General features: G+C 42.7%; 1 protein-coding gene across 2 annotated transcripts in view; it reads left to right on the top strand.

Moving 5' to 3' along the window:
• LOC113023072 (receptor-type tyrosine-protein phosphatase gamma-like) overlaps positions 1–20,206 on the top strand; it is a 358,096-nt gene that overhangs the window by 74,373 nt on the left and 263,517 nt on the right. The gene's annotated exons all lie outside the window — the stretch shown is intronic.

Here is a 20,206-nt window from a genome sequence, read left to right as displayed (position 1 = left end):
ACTGAACTTGGTTTTATCACATGGTTTATCTGTCCAAAACGTACTTGTCGAGGATGCGGTGTTCTCTGACCATATGCCTATTTTATGTGATATTGTTCTTTTTAATCCTGTTCTTAAGCGTGCTGTACCTGCTCGATGTTATCGTGCTTTTGGCTCAGATACTGCCGAGTGGTTTTCCATATTGTTTGACCAATTTATTTCTTATCCTCCTGAGTTGTCCATCTCAGATGGATTAGTTTCTTGTTTAGATTCTGCTTGTAAATCTGTCCTCGACGCTGTCGCTCCTTTTAGATTCAGACAATGCAAGCCAAAGGCTAGTCCTTGGCTAACTGATTTTACCAGAGCCGCTAGAAAAGAATGTAGAAGATGTGAAAGACGGTGGAAAAAAGATAGGCTGTGCGTCTCTATGGAAGCTCTTAAGACTAGCTGGAAAGTCTATCAGAGAGCAGTAAAGGCTGCCAAGCACTCCTATTTTTCTCAACTTATTGCTGCCAGCTCGCATAACCCTCGTGTTCTATATAACTCTATAAATTCTGTACTTAATCCAGAAGGCTATATTCTTTTGCACTCTTCTGCAGTTATGTGCAATAAGTTTCTTAATTATTTTGTGGAAAAGGTTGCTAGTTTGAGACCTCCGACTCTACCTATTGCTGACCCAGCCATGCATGGTTCTTGCTCAAGTCTGTTCTCTGCTTTTCTACCAATTGTTTTATCTGATTTAGAGAAACTTGTGTTGAATGCTAAACCGTGTGGCTCTCCAAATGACGTTGTTCCTCCCCGTTTTCTTAAAAAGGTATTTCCTATCATCGGACCACATATTCTGAACATTATTAATACTAGTCTTTTGTCTGGTCAAGTACCTAGGGAATTTAAGCATGCAGTCATACATCCTTTACTTAAGAAACCAGGCTTAGACAGTTCAGTCATATCAAATTTTAGACCCATCTCTAAGCTTCCCTTTCTTAGTAAGATTCTGGAAAGGGTTGTTTATACTCAGTTGATGGACTACTTGAATGAATCTAAATTGTCAGAAATCTTTCAGTCTGGCTTTAAGCCATTCCACAGCACGGAGACAGCCCTCGTAAAAGTTATGAATGACTTCCTGATAGCGACAGACCGTGGTAAATATGCAGTGCTGGTCTTGTTGGACATGACAGCTGCATTTGACACTGTGGATCACGATTTGCTGATCTCCCGCTTACAGCATTGTGTGGGAATTTCTGGTTCGGCACTTTTGTGGTTAAAGTCCTATCTTTTAAATAGGACCTTTTGTGTTAAGTTGGGGTCGGCCTCATCCTCTGTGGCCCCTCTGCTTTGGGGTGTTCCACAGGGATCTATTCTTGGGCCGTTATTGTTTTCATTGTACCTCTTGCCTCTTGGCGCGATTTTCCGAAAGCATAAAGTGCCATTCCATCTATACACAGATGACTGCCAGCTCTACTTACCTTTTAGTCATGCTGATAGTCTTCCAACTGGACCTCTGCTTGACTGCCTTACTGATGTCAAAGCATGGATGGCAAAAAACTTTTTAAATTTTAATGATCGGAAGACAGAAGCAATTTTATTTGGCCCAAATCGTTCTTCTCATACTCCGGATGTTGATCTTGCAGCTTTGACTTCCCAATTAAAGAGTTCGATCACAAATCTCAGAGTTAAAATTGATTCTGCACTCACCTTTGATGACCATGTAAACGGGGTGGTAAAATCAGCATTTTATCACCTCAGACGTTTATCAAAGGTTAAGCCCTTTCTTTCCAAGCGTGACTTGGAAAGTGTTATTCATGCCTTTATTACCTGACGTTTAGATTATTGTAATTCTCTTTTAACAGGGGTTGGGCAGGGCACTTTGTCACGCTTGCAATTAGTGCAAAATGCGGCGGCACGATTTTTAACTGGCAGAAGAAAATTTGATCACATCACTCCGATTTTGGCCTCTTTACACTGGCTTCCAATTGAATTCAGGATCCGTTTTAAAGTCCTCTTATTGGCTTTTAAATCTCTAAATGGTCTGGCACCTGTCTATTTGTCTGACTTGTTGAAGCCCCACGTCCCCACTCGTTCCCTTCGGTCAGCTGAGCAGTTGCTGCTTTCGGTCCCAAAGTCACGGCTGAAACTTAGAGGAGACCGAGCGTTCTCTGTTGCCGCGCCGATGCTTTGGAATAACCTTCCTCTCCATATTAGACAGGCTGCATCAGTGCCAGTTTTTAAGTCTTTATTAAAAACCTATTTTTATTCCCTGGCTTTTAACTCTGTGGGTAACTGACATTTTTTTTTATTGTTTTTTTAACTTTATTGCTATGTCTGGTTTTATTACTATGTGCATATTAGTACTGTACAGCACTTTAGTCTACCAGGTGTGTTTTTAAAGTGCTATATAAATAAATAAATGATGATGATGATGATGAACAGTGGGTGGGGGGCATCTGTAGCTGGTGATATCCCGCAGGCCCCTCCACACTAATGCAGGGTCGTTGGCTGAGAGCCGTTCTTTCAGCTTCTGGGAGTAGATGCTTTTAGCTGCTTTGCTTTGGCTTGCTTGTACATGGCCCTGTCACCACTTCTGTAGGCGTCCTCCTTGGCCTTACAAAGATGTTGGAGTTTAGGAGTGAACCATGGATTGTTGTTGCTGTATGTGCAAAAGGTCTTTGTTGGCATACACACATCTTCATAAAAACTGATGTATGATGTCACAGTGTCCGTCAGCTCATCCAGGTTCTCAGATGCAGCTTCAAAAACAGTCCAATCAGTGCAGTCAAAACTGTCCTGCAGTTCCTGCTTTGCTGCGTAGTCCACTTCTTCAGTTTTGACTACAGGCTTGGCAAGTTTGAGTTGCTGCTTATAAACTGGAATAAGATGGAGCAGGCAGTGATCAGAATGTCCAAAAGCTGCCCGGGGTACAGAGCGATAGGCATCTTTTAAAGTGGTGTAACATACTGTTCTCACAGTACTGAAGGTAAATCTCCATCAGTTCTTTCATGCATACATGTTCTGCATGGGATTTGCCTCTAATCAGTCCCTTCACTGCTCTGGCACTGAGCGTGAGGTGTGGGGTGTTTTATTCCACCACACAAGATTACATGAAGGTGTACACAGCAGAGGAGCGGCTCATTTGGTGGGCAGACAGACAGGTGACATTTCATCACTGACAAAACAGTTCTATCATCAGAACCTCCAGCCGCTCACATCACAACAGGCTACGCAGCTTTGATCTGAGCTCCTTTTTTAAAAAAGCCACTTATCCATTACCAGAATTCAGTAAAGCCACTCTTTGTCATTCAGTTGAGCTGCCTGTCTAGACTTTACTGAATAATAATGCCTCTGAGGCAAAATTGTTTCAGAAGTCCTACATTCAAAATGAAGTTAAATCCAACTACAGAGCTGCATTTGCTCTCTTTTACCCACAGCTGCACTGTTTGATGTCGAGCCTCGCTTTTGTTTGTACTGATGGGATTAATTAAACATTCTATTTCACATTAATGCATTGTGTTTATCTGAAAATTTGCACTGAGCATATAAAAATAAAGGCAAACTCCCAAGCTATGGCTACACACACACACACACACACATATATATATACATATATATGCATTTTAGACATTCTTTGATGGGCGATCGTGGCTCAAGAGTTGGGAGTTCGCCTTGTAATTGGAAGGTTGCCGGTTCGAGCCCCGGCTTGGACAGTCTTGGTCGTTGTGTTCTTTGGCAAGACACTTCACCCCTTGCCTACTGGTGGTGGTCAGAGGGCCCGGTGGCGCCAGTGTTCGGCAGCCTCGCCTCTGTTAGTGCGCCCCAGGATGGCTGTGGCTACAATGTAGCTGCCATCACCTGTGTGTGAATGGGTGGATGACTGGATATGTAAAGCGCTTTGGGGTCCTTAGGGACTAGTAAAGCGCTATACAAATACAGGCCATTTACCATTTTCTTGCCACAATTTGAAGTGGGCAGATATTGATTAACCCAACAGACACATCACAATAAGAAATGCTCAGTATGTTTATGTTTTGGAGTTTGAATAACCTTACTCTGTTTATAAAGTTTATTTCTTTATTTGTAGTGTTTTAACTTTTAACCAATGTCACTCTCAATGTCACATAGTAAGACTCGAAAAGAAGGCTTACTATTGGCCCAGCCAATAGCAGGGCCTGGATTTAACTGTAACTGTCACACAATCATGTAATGTCAAGTAAAGACACTAGCACCCCCTTATCTTCTGCTCCATGGAGTGGCTTGAGCAGGTCTAGTCATTTATTACCTAAATTCACATGTTCACATGCTCATTATGTTTTTCCACCACTCACTATGTGCTGTGATGGGCTGTTGTTTTATTAATGAACCCTTGGATAAATGCTGAAAACTGTGTATTAAAGAATCAGTGCACAGGACCAACTAGTGAAAAGGCTCTCTTAATGTTTTGATAGCTGGACAAGTCTGTGCAACTGCCCTCATGCAGACATAGATATTGTGTCTTAGTATCTGATATTATTTATTTACATCTGTTATGAGTTATTTATATAATCTGCTATTAGTCCTTTGTATATCTGTTATTAGTTACACACATCGATTATTAATTATTTACATATGTTATCAGTTATTTAGATCCATGTGAGATTCTCCCGGGACAAGTATCCTCATTGTCATTACATGTTAGTGACGTATGTGATGGGGTCCGTACTCAAAGCAACATCAAGCTGTGTAGAACAGGGTGTGGTTGGGCTTGGGTGTGAGACTGCAAGATACCAGAGGTGTTAATTGTGTTTGTTGGTGTGCATCACTCTCTACTGCTGAGTAGATGCCCAACAAACTTCCACTGCATACCGACATTTATCAACTAAGGCAATTCCATATGCACTTTAAAACCAAAACAGTTGCAGCCTCAGGAGCACATAAGGCTACAAATTTTCCATTCACATATCATAAACTCGTCATGAGCCTTCAGGCCATCAGATCACTGTTCTTCCTGCCTCCAAAGTCACATTTGTTAGAGCAATGCTGCTTCAACACAGAGAGATATGGGTGAGGTGAGAAAGAACGACTCAAAGGTAAATAAAAGTGAATGGAGTAGAGTGAGACTTTTCCAGTGTTATTACTGATGGTAACTAAAAATAAATGCTTATAAATAAAACAAAACAAAAAAATCTATTTACCCATCTGAGGCTCATGAGATGCATTACTCACATGTTGTGGTTGGGGTTAAAATATGTTGTTGATTAGTTTTAAAAGACCATTGTAATCGCAGATGCAAAGATAACAAAAGGGTAATATGTGGCCTGTCTGTATTATATCTGGATAAAGGCTCTAGAAGAATCGGTTATAGAAGAATAAATAACATGAATGCTGAGGAGAAGTAGAAGGCCAGAAACAGCTTCTGGTCCAGGTTATTATTTCTCAGGATTCCTCAGAGGAAGTGCAGCTGTTGCTGAGCCTTGATGATGATGTTGGTTGGGTGGGTTGGTGTACAGTCATAAGTGTACATGGCAAACAGTAGGGCACTGAGAACACAGGCCTGCTGGGATCCAGTGCTGAGTGACAGTGAGGGAGAGAGGTGGGGGCCAAGTCGGACTGATTGAGGCTGGTTGGTGAGGAAATCTGTTATTCAGGAGCAGGTGGCAGTGGGGATCTGAAAGGGTCCCAGTTTTGGTTGTGAGGATGTCTGGGATTATGCTATTGAACATAGCTCTTCCTGTTCTCCAGATGGCTCAGTGCTGTGAAGGGTGATTGTAATGGCACCCTCTGTGGACCAATTTGCTCAGTAACCAAACTGGTGGGTGTCGAGGGACTGGGATGGTCAGTCTCTGATTTGCTGAAACACTATCTGTTCAAAACAATTAATGACTAGATATGATCGGGCAATACGTTTTTAGTCATTGAGGTTGTCTATTCCAGTATTTTGGGGGATGGGAATGATGGCGGTGGCCCTCAGACAGGTGGAAATGGTGGCATGAATCAGGGAGAGGTTGAACAGTTGATGAGGATTGTTAAGGTTCACATAATTGAGGAAGGAGAGTACAAACAACCAGGTCCAGAAGATCTTGGTCAAACAATTGATTTTAATGAATACACGCGTGGGAAGACCATTCTGTATGCAGACCGGAATTGATCTTCGACTTAATCAAAGCATACACAGATTTTTATACCATCAGGGTTTGAATTAATGACGCCCCTTCATACGTCACAGACAGAATATATACATACGTCAAATCAAAACCACTTTTAACACAGTTTAAAAAGAACGTTGTCTTCTATCTTCATGGCCGGTACTTCCTGTCACTGCCGGATGCTCTCTTGTCATCTTGACACATCAGCAGCAGTTCTACGACAAACTGCTTTTTTTGCAACCCCAAGAAAAACATGATTAAACTTCCACCTATAAATGGTTCTCTTTAACTAAGTGTGTGTGTGTGTGTCTATGTCGTCCTCAAATGCTCTCTCAATTCACCCGTGGCACTTCTGACCTTTTACCAGACCAGAGGCTCATCCTTATGTGTAATAACCGAACTGAAACTACATGTACTATGTTGAATAAATGTTTTAATCAAGAGCCTCTGCCAAGAGCTTAATACAAGAATATAAAAGCATAACAGACAATTTGAATAAGCTAGTAATTCAAATAGCCTCGTCTAACCTGCTCAGAATAACTTAGACTCTGCTTTCACTTCTGCAAACTCTCTGCAACTTCCTGTCAACTGCAACTTAGTCTTTCTGAAAGACACACACTGTTTAAACCTCTGAATGCAATATCAATACTGTAAATTATATTATTAATGCAATGGTAATGATGATGATTATTTAACAATAGCAGTAAAATAATTTCCCTGCTCCACAGGATCCATGCCAGTTGGTCTCATAAGTCTCCCTGTGACCTCATGTTCCTAGAGTTCTGGGGAGGTGAGGGGGCAAGGGAAGTTGGGGAAGAGTGGTCTCAAACTGAGCATAGAAGGTGTTGCGCTCCACTGCAAATGTGAGGCTGGTGTTGAGCATTAGGGGACTCTGTCCTTTGTAAGGGCTTGGGCGGGGGTTGTTGCCTGTCAGAAAGCCCTCTATCCTCCTCCTGTAGGCCTACCTGGCCTGTTTGATGTCCCTCCTCAGGTTGGCTCTAGGAGTGCTGTACATAGACTTCAGGCTAAGGGACAGTTCTAAGTTACGAGTTCTGATTAGATCCTGTACTTCACTTGTCATCCAAGGTTATGGTTAGAAAAAAATTGGATGGTTTTGGTCACTGTCATATTCTCTACACAGCACTTAATGTAGTCTCCAGGTCCTGCTGTTCAGTCTTTCAGATCAAAACGGACCTTTAGCTGGAGGAGAACATCATCTAGGCATGTTTTAATGACCCGGGTACTTTGATGGTTTTGTTGCCTGAGGAGGGTGTAGGCAGGGATGAAGAGCAGAGAGAGGTAGTCAGATTGTCCTAGGTGGGCAAGGGGTGTCACAGGCCTGCCAGTTTTCTGTCCCCCCTAGTAAGGAACTTTACTTGTTGGTGGAATCTGAGGAGTACAGAACATGCCTTACGAAAGTCACCAGCAACAATTTAGATGCCCTCTGGGCCCTCTCTCTGCTGTTTACTGATAATAAGTTGGAAGTGGTTGAGTGCTGAGCTAACGTTAGCATTGGGGGAAGATGTAAACAATGGTAACTCTGGCTACCATGAGCTTGAGAGGTAGATGGAACGGCCTACGGAAAGAAAGAAAAAAGAAAGAAAAAAACAAATAGAAATAAGATCCAATATGCAAAATAAGTCCACACACAAGGTCTGGTTTGAGATAGCAAACTCTATATGTTTAAATGAGAGAATGGAAGCCTTACGAGCTTGAAAAAAGAAGGAAGATGCTTCACCTGTCATCCAATGGCTTCTTCGGTTCTAAAACCGAAAGCTGGAGAGTCCCAGATATTTAGTGGGGGTTGTCCCTTAGGAGGTGGTCGGTGACCCACTATTGAGTTATCACTAGCCAAGGTGTGAAAAAAGCTGTGCGTCATTTGCATCACTGGTGAAACCATTGTGAGCCCTTGCCTTACCCTATCATGTGACGTATTGAGGTTACCTGACACAAGATGTGAATGGGGGTTGAGGCGCCTGGGAAGGGATCTCAAAACTGCATTGTAGGTGGCAGATAGTTGGTGTCTCCCCCCTCTGTTCAAAAATGGCCATTAACAGTGGACTTAAATGGCTTCTTTCACTCCTCTTTCAAATCACCTGTCTTCTCTGTCCAAAATGTGAACATTGGCATCCTCGAAAGAGTGACCTTTGACCTTTAGATGCAGATGTACAGCTGAGTCTTGTCTCGGCTCTTCTATGTTATGCCATGTGTTTATGGCGTGGCTGTTTGCTTTCTTCAGTATAGAGGTCTGAGCACTCTTTGCTGCACTATGTTGTTTAGCTTGTGTTTGGGAGTTTTGTCCTTGGGATTAACCAGTTTTTGTGTGAGGGTATGGCTGGGTCTGAAGTGCACTGGGCTATTATGCTTGGAGAAAATCTCCAGAGTTTCTCTGACACACCTCCTTTTACTCCTTAGATGGTATGTTCAGTCAAAGAAATTCACCCACACATGATTATCAGAGTTAATTAGGAATTTAGATGTGGTCAGGCCAAATTACCTTTGCATTCTTTTTCTAATATAATAGCAGATTGATCAAGAAAGAAAAACTTGAAACTTCAAAAGTTTTTTAAAATGCCATGTCAGCTTTAAAAGTAGACATTTTCATTAATGTGTGTGTGTAAAGCTTACAACACTTTAATGTGTATTTTCCCGGCCTGGGATCTCTGTTACTGCAGAATCATTTGACTTTAGAGTGTAAATTCAAGACCAATTCAAGAAGCTTACAAGGAAAATAAAATCATCTTAACATGCACAGCTGGAGTCATTTACAAACTTAAAGACAAAAAAACCAAAAGAAATTAAACGTTAATCTTCAATGTCTTGTCTGAACCTTGGAAAAGATGGAGCTCCTGAAATCCAGGTGTGTATAGTGTGTTTTGTAAAGAAAAATGCAGCTGGCAACAAAAAAAGTGGAGAGTAGAAGCAACGTGCCAAAGCTGGGCTTTTATTGAGGGTTTTGTGTGCCTTGGAGTTCAGAGACATGATATCAGAGGCGTACTGAATCAAGGCTGACCCCCAAGGTGAACTCTGGCAAGTGAGAGGAGAGCAGTTTGCTCAGAGGTTATCAATTCACAATCACTCATCTGCTCGGCTTCTTTATCATTACTCTGACACCAGCTCAAGTAAGGATTTTGTTTTTCTTTCCCACTGATTTTCTCTTTATCCTGTTCCTTTTCCAGCTTTGTGTACAGTTTGATGCAGCATTGTATTCTGTCAGACATTTAAGAAGAACAGTTTCTATGCTCAGATAAACGCTGTCTTCCTTTTTTAATCCTTTCCAAAATGCTAGATGGGAGTGCTGAGTGGAAGGTACCTTGGTTGCTTGATGCAATAGGTGTGAATGTGTTCACCATCTCAGATGATGCAAAGACAAACTAATGTGCATTCAGTTTAATCTACAGCTTTTTGTTTAATACATTAGTGCCAACAATACATACACTTTCACAGAAAAGGGAAAGCACTGATATTGTTTGATTTGATCAGATTGAACTTTAGTATCAAATTTTAAGAAGACGAAGTGCGATTGACATTGGTTAGCACCTTACAGTTGGAACGTCTTGATGCATGCTCAATCATCTAAGTAAGGAAATTCCAAAAGGTTGATTCTGTTCATCTTGACGTAGCATTTTAATGCATTTTTAAGCACTCATACAAGTGACTTCTCTTAGTCTCAGCTGACTGCATGTTTCCCTAACCTTAAAAAGAGTATTTCTGCATAATGACTGAAACTAGAACCACTGACACACAGTGGGTTTCTTCTTGGGTTTCTGCTGCCTGAGGTATTCACTAAGCACACTGTTGGTTGTGGCCATCTTGATGAACTCATGGATTTTGGTTGTTTCATCCTGGACAGTGGTTCTGACACTCACCCGTCCTTGGCCTCCGTCCTTCCACTTAGCATGCATCCCAGGGTTTGGGATACCTGATCACTGGCAGGGCGTAGGTGTTGATAGCACAGATCTTGTTCTTACCTTTCAGCTGACTTCTCAGGACTTACCTGACCCTCTGCAGGTACTGCAGGTGGTTGCAGCTTTCTCAGCGGCCTCTTCATGGTTTCCATTTGCCTGTGGGATCCCCAGGTACTAGTAGCTGACGTCAATGTCTGCAATATTGCCTTCTGGTAGTGTGATCTCCTCAGTTCTGACTACCTTCCCTTTCTTTGTTACCATCTGACTACGCTTCTCCAGGATCCATGTGTGGGGCATTGAGTCATAAGCTTTCTTGTAGTAAATTGAAGCAGTGCACAGGCTGGTCAGTCTGGTCTTGCAGTCTTGGGCAATTGCTCTGACTACGAGCATCTGGTGTTTCGCTCCTCTGGTATTCCTGCCAATTCCTTTCTGTGCCCCACTGATGTATTGACCCATGTGCCTGTTCATCTTGGTCTATGATGCCTGACAGCCACTTCCATGTGTTACTGAGGCAGGTTATTGGCCAGTAATTGGATGCAACCAATCCCTTCCAGTGGTTCCTGCAAATCAGGACTGTCCGGCCTTTAGTCAGCCATTCCAGGTGTCTCTTGTCCATTAGCAGTTTGTTCATTTGTGCTGCCAAATCCCCACATAGCAAAATTGGTATGGCCCAGATCTGGCCCATATAATGTGCTAACACATGGCCCACATACCGCAAAGAATGACAGCCCTTTGGTGGCCCAGATCTGGTTTGCCAGAGGAGGACCACACATGGGCCAGCACAAGGCCAGTTGCAGACACAATGCTGGCCCTGTGCTGGCCCAGAACAGTTTCAGCCCACATGTCAGCCTTATGTGTACATTAATCAAGTCAGGTAATAACAACATGTGCCGGAACATAATAGTGCACAAGAAACACAACGAAACTCTATTCAGACAGTGATTCTTATATAGGGCTTTTCTATTCTCGCGGATCACTCAAAGTGCTCTATACAACATGCAACATTCACATGATTTCTCTAAACTGAGTGCTTCCTAACTACATTCATACACATTCACACTCTTGACATGCAGATTGAAGCTGAAGGGATCGAACCACTAACTTTCCAATCAGTAGATGACCTGCTCTACCTCCTGAGGTACAGCCACCCAGTGGAAAGCATGTGTAAACCCTCACTAGGTTTTGGATAAAGTGTACACTCACAAACCTGTCAAAACTGCATTTGAATTGTTGGCTACCATAGCAGTATAGTATTGCAACATGGCATTTGGATCTTCTAACTAAAATAGATAAATAGGAACATAAATAGTGCCATCGTTGCCAGACCTGGCTCACATCTGGTTGACATACACCCCGCTATGACACCAGTCAGTCAGAAGTGCCAGCTTGATGTCGGAATCGGGCCAGACCTGTTTTCTATGAACCTGGGCCACATAAACCAAACCATAATCGGGCCAGATGTGGCATGCCATTACATAGACAGTGCCATCTACAGCAGGCCTTGCCTATATCTGGATGACATGCCACTTACCATGCCAGAAGTCAGCTGGCAGTGCCGGCTTGACACCAGATCTGGGTCAGACCTGTCTGCTATGTGGGATGCTTCATCAGCCAGTAGGTGTGAATCATGTTGGGGGCTGGTACTGTCCAACTCTTCATATTGGAGACCCTTTCTTGGATGTCCGCCACTGTGACGGTTACTGGACCCTGGTCAGAGAGGTTCCTGTGGTCTGCTCTGAGATTGACTAGCCACTGAGCATTGTTGTTATGGGTTGCATTCTTCTCCCATATGTTCTCCCAGTAATGGTCCGTCTTCAGCCTTGGTGGTGCTATCTCATATTGTTCCCCTGCCACTGTGCACTGTCCATGGAGTACAGTTGGTTATTGTTCCTGTTATTATACCTTTTCAAGTAGCTAGCCAAGGCTGTTTAGCTGTTTCCAAGGCATGAGGTATGGGCAGCTTGCTGTATTTCCTAGGTATCTTCTTCATCACACATTTATGCAGATTCAATAGTTGGCAAACTTCCCTCCGTCCTACCTTGATTATACCCTTTAGTCTCCTTCTCATGGAGGGTGCTGCTCCTTGTGGCTGTAGTCAAGCATCTCACTGATCACTGCTGTCTGACTTGTTGTCCTTTTCCGCCTTGCAGTAGCATTTGTGTTGTACCTTGTTGATCTACAGTTGTGATACCAGTTTCTTCTTCCAATTGTTGAAACACTGAGCTACTAGTTGTTTCGCTGTCAACCTAGATGTTGGGTATCGAGATGATTTCCTTAAGGAATAGAGTCTCTTCAGTGCGGTCTATGTCACATCCATGCAGACTTAAGGAAATGAAGGTTGAGTTGACCTATGTGTTAAAGCTGACAGGGGAATGATAGTTGTTTGTAAGGTATGTACGATTCTCATAGCTTGTGGGAAGAAGTTGATGAAGCACTTTGCAGAGGAGGCCCTGATCCTCTGGGTCCTTTTACCTGATGGTGGGAGGGTATACCATATATCTCCAAAAATAAGCTGTAGTACTTTTCCAGTATACAGTTGCGTGCATTGCAGCAGCAGGGCCAAGAAAAGTGTGTCAGGCCAACACAACTATAGGCTGATTTCCTTTTCAAAGCATACTGAGATTAAAAATCTGACAGTTAAAGTTGACTTTCAATTAAGCCACATTTGCACTAGTGCAAGGCTGAACTGGGTTGTTTGATCTAACAATGGCTACTGAGAAGGGCTGGGCCATATTATACCGTTCACGGTAATACCGGTATAATGTTAGGCAACGATAGGAAAATGAAATATCGCGATAGAATATGAGTAAAATGCGCATGCGCAGTGCCTTTGTTTTCATACGCACATGGCCGATTGTTGAGTGAAACAGATGAACCAGAATTGGTTTGTACAAATGGTGCAACTTCAGTGATGTGGAACTGGTTTGGTTTTTGTCCGTCAGATACACGACAAAGCACATTTTTTTGCAGAACATGCAAGCGGCCGTCGTTATTGTCGGACTAAGATGCTCTTAAATCTGGGAGTAATCTGGGTCCTAAACTCCGTATCCCTGAGTTCAAACGAACACTGCAGCATCACTGAGAGTTAAAAACTGTCTAAATTCTTTCATCTTTAATAAAACGATCAGCATTGCTGCTTTACCAGGTGTAACTATGAAGTTTAACATCCAGGCATCCATGAAAACAAAATTTATTACATTTAAGGAGTTAGAAGTTAGCAGGAAGCTAGCGGAAGTTAGCTCGCTAGTTTCGCTAGTTACCTAAACATGATATAGCATGTTCTGACTGAGAGATTTCTGAGAAAATTCAAACGTACAGCTCTGCTTTCACTTCCAACATAAATGAAGACAGGAAACTAAACAGCAGTGACGTTTGTAGGGTTACTGAAGTTGGGCTAGCTGGTATATAATTATGTGCTACGTGATCGCTAGCGACACAGCTATGTTAGCATAACATAAACAGTGAAGCTGGAGGACGAACACTAACACTTTTCCACTTATAAAAGTTAACGTTAAGGTTCCTCATGGTTAGAGACAAATGCAATCGCATGGCAGGATACTGTAAACGGACCAAACTTCAGTCAGGAGAACAACTGAGATAATCCATCCACAATACGAGGTTAGTCATTAATATACTGCAACAACATGGGAATAGAGCAGCTGCTAGAGAATTCAACATTAATGAATCAATGGTACAGAAGTGGAGGATGCAAGAAGAATGAGTTTAATAAAGTTTGATTTATCTGACTGCTTTGTTTCGCTTAATGTGCCTTATAATCCCGTGCACCTTTGCAATTGGAAGTTGTTTGAATGTTTTTTTAATCTGTGTGTTCTGACCTTCTTGCTTTGCCAGGTGAGAGGTAAAATGACGAGTCTGTGAATGTTGGTTTTTGGTGGTGGGTGCCAGTGAGTCTGTCGGTGAGTCTGTTGTGAAGAAAGTGGAGTTGAGGGCCGGGGTTGGAGGTGCAACAGACGTCAGCTGGCACTTGTAGCTCTGAGTTGGAGGGTTTGCCTCAGCCTAGTGGCAATTCAATTCAATTCAATTCAATTTTATTTATATAGCGCCAAATCACAACATAAGTCGCCTCAAGGCGCTTCATAGATACATAGAAAAACCCAACAATCATATGACCCCCTATGAGCAAGCACTTTGGCAACAGTGGGAAAGAAAAACTCCCTTTTAACAGGAAGAAACCTCCAGCAGAACCAGGCTCAGGGAGGGGCGGGGCCATCTGCTGTGATTGGTTGGGGTGAGAGAAGGAAGACAGGATAAAGACATGCTGTGGAAGAGAGACAGAGGTTAATAACAGATATGATTCAATGCAGAGAGGTCTATTAATACATAGTGAGTGAGAAAGGTGACTGGAAAGGAAAAACTCAATGCATCATGGGAATCCCCCGGCAGCCTATGTCTATTGCAGCATAACTAAGGGAGGATTCAGGGTCACCTGGTCCAGCCCTAACTATATGCTTTAGCAAAAAGGAAAGTTTGAAGCCTAATCTTAAAAGTAGAGATAGTGTCTGTCTCCCGAATCCAAACTGGAAGCTGGTTCCACAGAAGAGGGGCCTGAAAACTGAAGGCTCTGCCTCCCATTCTACTTTTAAATACTCTAGGAACAACAAGTAGGCCTGCAGAGCGAGAGCGAAGTGCTCTAATAGGGTGATATGGTACTACAAGGTCATTAAGATAAGATGGGGCCTGATTATTTAAGACCTTGTATGTAAGGAGCAGGATTTTGAATTCAATTTTGGATTTAACAGGAAGCCAATGAAGGGAAGCCAAAACAGGAGAAATCTGCTCTCTCTTTCTAGTCCCTGTCAGCAAGAGTACTGACAGCAAAGGCGGGCTAGTTTCAGTGGCTATAATGGGGTCCCAAATGAGTCAGGAAAACTCACAAGATGATTGTGAGACTGTGGAAGAAACTGAACAGGTTGGATTGGGGAGAAAGGTAGAGGGAGAATCTACGATGCAGGTTGGTTGCCATGGTGACAGTGTGGCAAACATGGAGTGCGATTATGAATCGGATTCTGATTGTTTCTCTGTTGCAGAAAGTGTTTCCCAAACTGAAAATTTGTACTCTTTAGAAGAAATTAACTCATTCTTGGACGACAGTTATGGGAGATCAGTTTGATTGATTGATTGATTGATTGATTGAACATACTTTATTCATCCCAAGGGAAATTGGGTTAAGGCTGCCAGCCGTACCAGCGCCATCTTACCCTTCCGGTCAGAGGGGTATAACATGGAAAAAGCACAACATGAGGAAAGATAAGGAGAAAAAAATAACTCCCCCCAGACTGAGCTCCAACAGGGAGATCAGTTTGAAAACAGAAAAAAGCACCTCAGCACATGAAAAAACTCTTAATACACCAAAGAAACACATGACAAGCAACAGGGGTGGGTAAAGGGTGAGAGACAGCCAATGTAGACACATCCGGTCCGGATGTGTCCCCTCCTTGATCCACTGTCAGTATCAGAGGGGAATAAGCGTCGAGAGCATTTGGAGGGGGAGGGGGGATGAGTGTACATCTGCATGTGTATATATGTCTGTGTGTGTGTGTGTGTGTGTCCAGAGTTCAGTTGAGACAGTGTCCTCCTCCCTGCCAGGCTAAGTAAACAGTCTTCCAGCCAACCCAGGTGGCCTTGCATAGAATGGGAAGAACAGTCTAAACACAGTCATTATCAGGGTGTTGTTGTTCAGCTCCAGCCTTGAGACCGCAGCTGGCGCCGAAGGGGTCTCCGCAAGAAGTGATGGTGGTTTTTACTTTAGCGCAAACAACTCATATTAATTTCAAAGCTGTTCCAACAGTCCAACACTGGTCTCTCAATCTCCCGTTGGAGAGTGTGGAGCAGGGAAATTATTTTACTGCTATTGGTAAATAATCATCATCATTACCATTGCATTACTAATATAATCTGCAGCATTGATATTGCATTCAGAGGTTTAAACAGTGTGTGTGTCTTTCAGAAAGACTAAGTTGCAGTTGACAGGAAGTTCCAGAGAGTTTGCAGAAGTGAAAGCAGAGTCTAAGTTATTCTGAGGAGCAGGTTAGACGAGGCTATTTGAATTACTAGCTTATTCAAATTGTCTGTTATACTTTTATATTCTTTTACTAAGCTCTTAGTAGAGGTTCTTGATTAAAACATTTATTCAACATAGTACATATAGTTTCAGTTAGGTTATTACACATAAGGATGAGCCTCTGGTCTGGTAAAAGGTCAGAAGTGCAACGGGTGAGATGAGAGAGCATTTGAGGACGACACACACACACACACACACACACACACACACACACACACACACACACACACACACACACACTCAGTTAGAGAGAATCATTTATAGGTGGAAGTTTAATCATGTTTTGCTTGGGGTTGCAAAAGAGCAGTTTGTCGCAGAACTGCTGCTGATGTGTCAAGATGACAAGAGAGCATCCAGCAGTGACAGGATGTACCGGCCATGAAGATAGAAGACAACGTTCCTTTAAACTGTGTTAAAAGTGGTTTTGATTTGACGTATGTATATATTCTGTCTGTGACGTATGAAGGGGCGTCATTAATTCAAACCCTGATGGTATAAAAATCTGTGTATGCTTTGATTAAGTCGAAGATCAATTCCGGTCTGCATACAGAATGGTCTTCCCATGCGTGTATTCATTAAAATCAGTTGTTTGACCAAGATCTTCTGGACCTGGTTGTTTGTACTCTCCTTCCTCAATTATGTGAACCTTAACAAGAGCCATGAGCTTCTCCATGATGTTATCCAAACTTACGTTCCGTGATGTTGTCATTCTTGTGCTCAAAGAGCCGATTCTGAGAACTCACGAGCGCAGTGAGCTTCTCCAAGATGTGATCGAGTTTGCACTCAGAGGTCTTGTTCTGAGTATTCACGGCAGCCGTAAGCTTCTCCAAGATCTTATCCGTGCTGCACTCAATGAGCCCCTTTTGAGAAACTCACGCCTCGTCCCATTGTTTCAATCCCAGCAGGCAGCCTTGTGGGGGTTTGAACAGCCGGTTCTGCTTTCTTAATTCTCCGATAAGCCAGGGCCAAGCCAGCCTCAATCAGCAATAACCCTGTTATCATGGTTCTGAATAGGTAGATATCTTCAGCAGTCAGGCTCACCTGAGCCCAGACTTCTCGTTGAGAAAAGGGTGTCAATTGCATTTAGGGACCAGTTGATCAAATCCATAATTCCTCTTTTAGGTTTTAGAGAACAGACTGTGAGAGTGTTCCAGGGAAAAGTAATACAAAAAACACAAGACTAGACAAGGACATAAGAGGCTAAGCAGGGAAGCTAAGGGAGAGGAGGAGAGGAGAAAAGTGCGACTGCCTTCGCCGAGAGCACGAGAGAAGGTAACGGACTATTTTCCTGACGTTGACAAGTTTATTCAGTTTGTGACGACAATACAGAAAGTTGTTGGTGTGGATCTCCTGGACGAGAAGAAGTGATATCGTTTAAGTAACCATGTTACTAATTTAAGACAGGGGAAAAGAGCGGGTAAAACTCATTTGAGGAAAAAGTAAAATCTTTATTAATCACAAGATGGTCAGCCATCACTCTGTGTTTCTTATATACTTTTTCTTCTTCGCTGCTTTTCTACCTTCTCTGAATATGGAAAATCTAAAGGTGGCCTCTTTGAATATAAATCAAACTGTCACAGATTATTAGGCAGAGGACTCACTCGCAGGACTGAAGTTTAGAGAGAAGGTGAGGGTTTATTTACAGTGTGGCGCCAAGTGAGAATATCTACATATATACAGTTGAGACAGATAACACGGGGCTCCAGGGGTGGAGTGGGTCCGAGGGGAAGGTCCAAGGCGGGGTACATCTTCAACTTAATCCACAACTCACTCTGAATGTCCACTCCAAAATGCTCACGCTCACTCACACACATCCACAGAAATCCAGACGGCAGGGAAGATGGGCAGGGAATCTAGAAGTCCTGTACACAGAGAAAAACAATGTTAGGAGGAAACTCTAGGTGATCACAAGGAATACTTCCAAAGGCTAGGCTGACGCTAGGTAATGTGACAATCCAGCGAGGAAGCAGCCTCTCTTGCCATCTTAAGTAGTCTGCCAGGATCAGTGTGAATGAGCCACAGGTGTGTGTTCAGGGCGGGTTCAGAGGCGGGGAATCAAGGTCCAGTTCCAGATCTTGTAGCACTCATGTCGTGAATTGTGGGTTTACAGATCACCACATGATTTTAATGGATTTGGTTCTTACTTTTACAGGGACACAGATATCTTTTTGGCATTTTAACACTAAACTGTTTAATTTTTGTGAAAATTTTAAATTGTTTTGGGCTTTCTGGAGATCAAAGAAGCATGAGTTTCAATCTCTGATTTGGTGGTGGGAGGTAGGGAAAGCTAAAATCAGGAGTTTCTGCCAGCAATATACTTATACAGTGTAAATCCACTGACAACATTAGGAGGGTGATTTGGCAACTGGAACAGGAAATAACAGACTTGGAGTGTGTTTCTGTTAGTCAGAATAATCAGCAGGATTTATTGTATCAGAAAAGGATGGAGTTACGTATTCTTCTTCAGGAGAGGGTTAAAGGGGCTCTAATTTGTGCTCGGTTTACAAAGCTTAGGGACATGGATGCACCAACAACATTCTTTTTTAATTTGGAGAAGTCAAGTCGCACGGGAGAGGCAGATGGTCTGCCTTCGTCTGCCAAACGACCAAGTTACAACAGATCCAGCTGAGATGAGAAGACTTGCAATGGAGTTTTATGATAATCTCTTTTCGAAAGATACCTGTTATGAAGCAGTGGTAGCAGAACTTCTTCAAGGGCTTCCTCAACTTACTTCAGAGGATCAGGAAACTAAACACGGACTTGACATTGGAGGAGCTTACACTGGCGGTTACACAGATGGCATCTGGGAGATCTCCAGGAATAGATGGTTTTTAAACATTTCTGGAATGAATTGGGGAACGATCTTCTGGATGTATTTAATGATTCCTTTGTTAGGGGTACACTTCCAGCAGGGCGTACTCTCTCTGCTGCCTATAAAGGGGGACCTTGCCTTGTTACAAAATCTGGAGACCAGTCACTCTTTTATGTACAGACTATAACATTCTTTCAAAGGTGTTATCCAATAGACTGAAAAATTTTATTGACCTCCCCATTTCCAGTGGATCAGTCATACTGTGTTCCAGACAGATCTATGTTAGACAACTTATTTCTTATGAGAGATGTTTTTGCTGTCTGTGAGACATACAGTATGACCTAAACGTGGGGATTATCTCTATTGATCAGGAGAAGGTTTTTGATCTTGTAGATCATACTTTTCTTTTTTCAACCTTGCAAGCATTTGGTGTGGGAAATGTTTTTCTTTCTTGGGTGAAATTACTTTATGCCTATGCTAGTTGTGTAGTGAAGGTGGCAGGTGGGTTGAGTAACCCTGTATCAGTTCATTAGGCAGGGTTGTCCCATTTCAGGTCAGCTGTATTGTTTAGCAACTGAACCTCTTTTATTTAGATTGAGAGCAAAATTAAAAGGTCTTACCCTACCGGGTATGGGTCACAGTTCTTCGGTAGTTGTTTCTGCTTATGCTGATGATGTTAATATCTTTATTAGTAATCAACATGATGTGAATGAACTGAGTGAAAGTTTAACTATGTATGAAAAGGCTTTTTTGGCCAAAGTTAACTGGGACAAAAGCGAGGCCTTATTGGTGGGTAAATGATGCATAGAGAACAGTCCAACCCTGCCAGGAAATTTGTGCTGAGGAAGGAATGGTATTAAGACACTGGGACTTTTTATAGGTAATGAAAAATTTCAGAAAAAGAAGTGGGAGGGCATATGGGAAGAAGTTAAGTCAAAGTTGTCTAATTGGACATGGTTGCTACCCCAGCTGTGATATAGGCGTAGGGCTCCGAATGCCAGTAATCTGTTTGCCTCGTCCCTGTGGCACAAGCTTGTGGTGTTGGTTCCACCTGCTAGGCTGGTTAAAGATGTTCAGTGTTTCATTGTGGATTTTTTCTGGTCTGGGCAGCATTGGCTTTATTTGGGGCCATTTATGTTGTCTGTTGACACTTGTGAAACCACATTGTAACCCGGTAAAGGACCAGGCGCCTGACTGCAGCTTCATAGAAAATGAGCAATCAGAAGTAGTTTCGACTATGGAGCCTGAGTGTGTGAATAAAACACAGGAAACCAAAATAGAGCTCAAAATATATATACTATGTTTGTTA

The sequence above is a fragment of the Astatotilapia calliptera genome, chromosome 5 (assembly GCF_964374335.1).
Source record: "Astatotilapia calliptera chromosome 5, fAstCal68.1, whole genome shotgun sequence".
Lineage (NCBI taxonomy): Eukaryota > Metazoa > Chordata > Actinopteri > Cichliformes > Cichlidae > Astatotilapia > Astatotilapia calliptera.
Note: the sequence above shows the minus strand (reverse complement) of the source record. Positions and strands in the feature narration are given on the sequence as shown.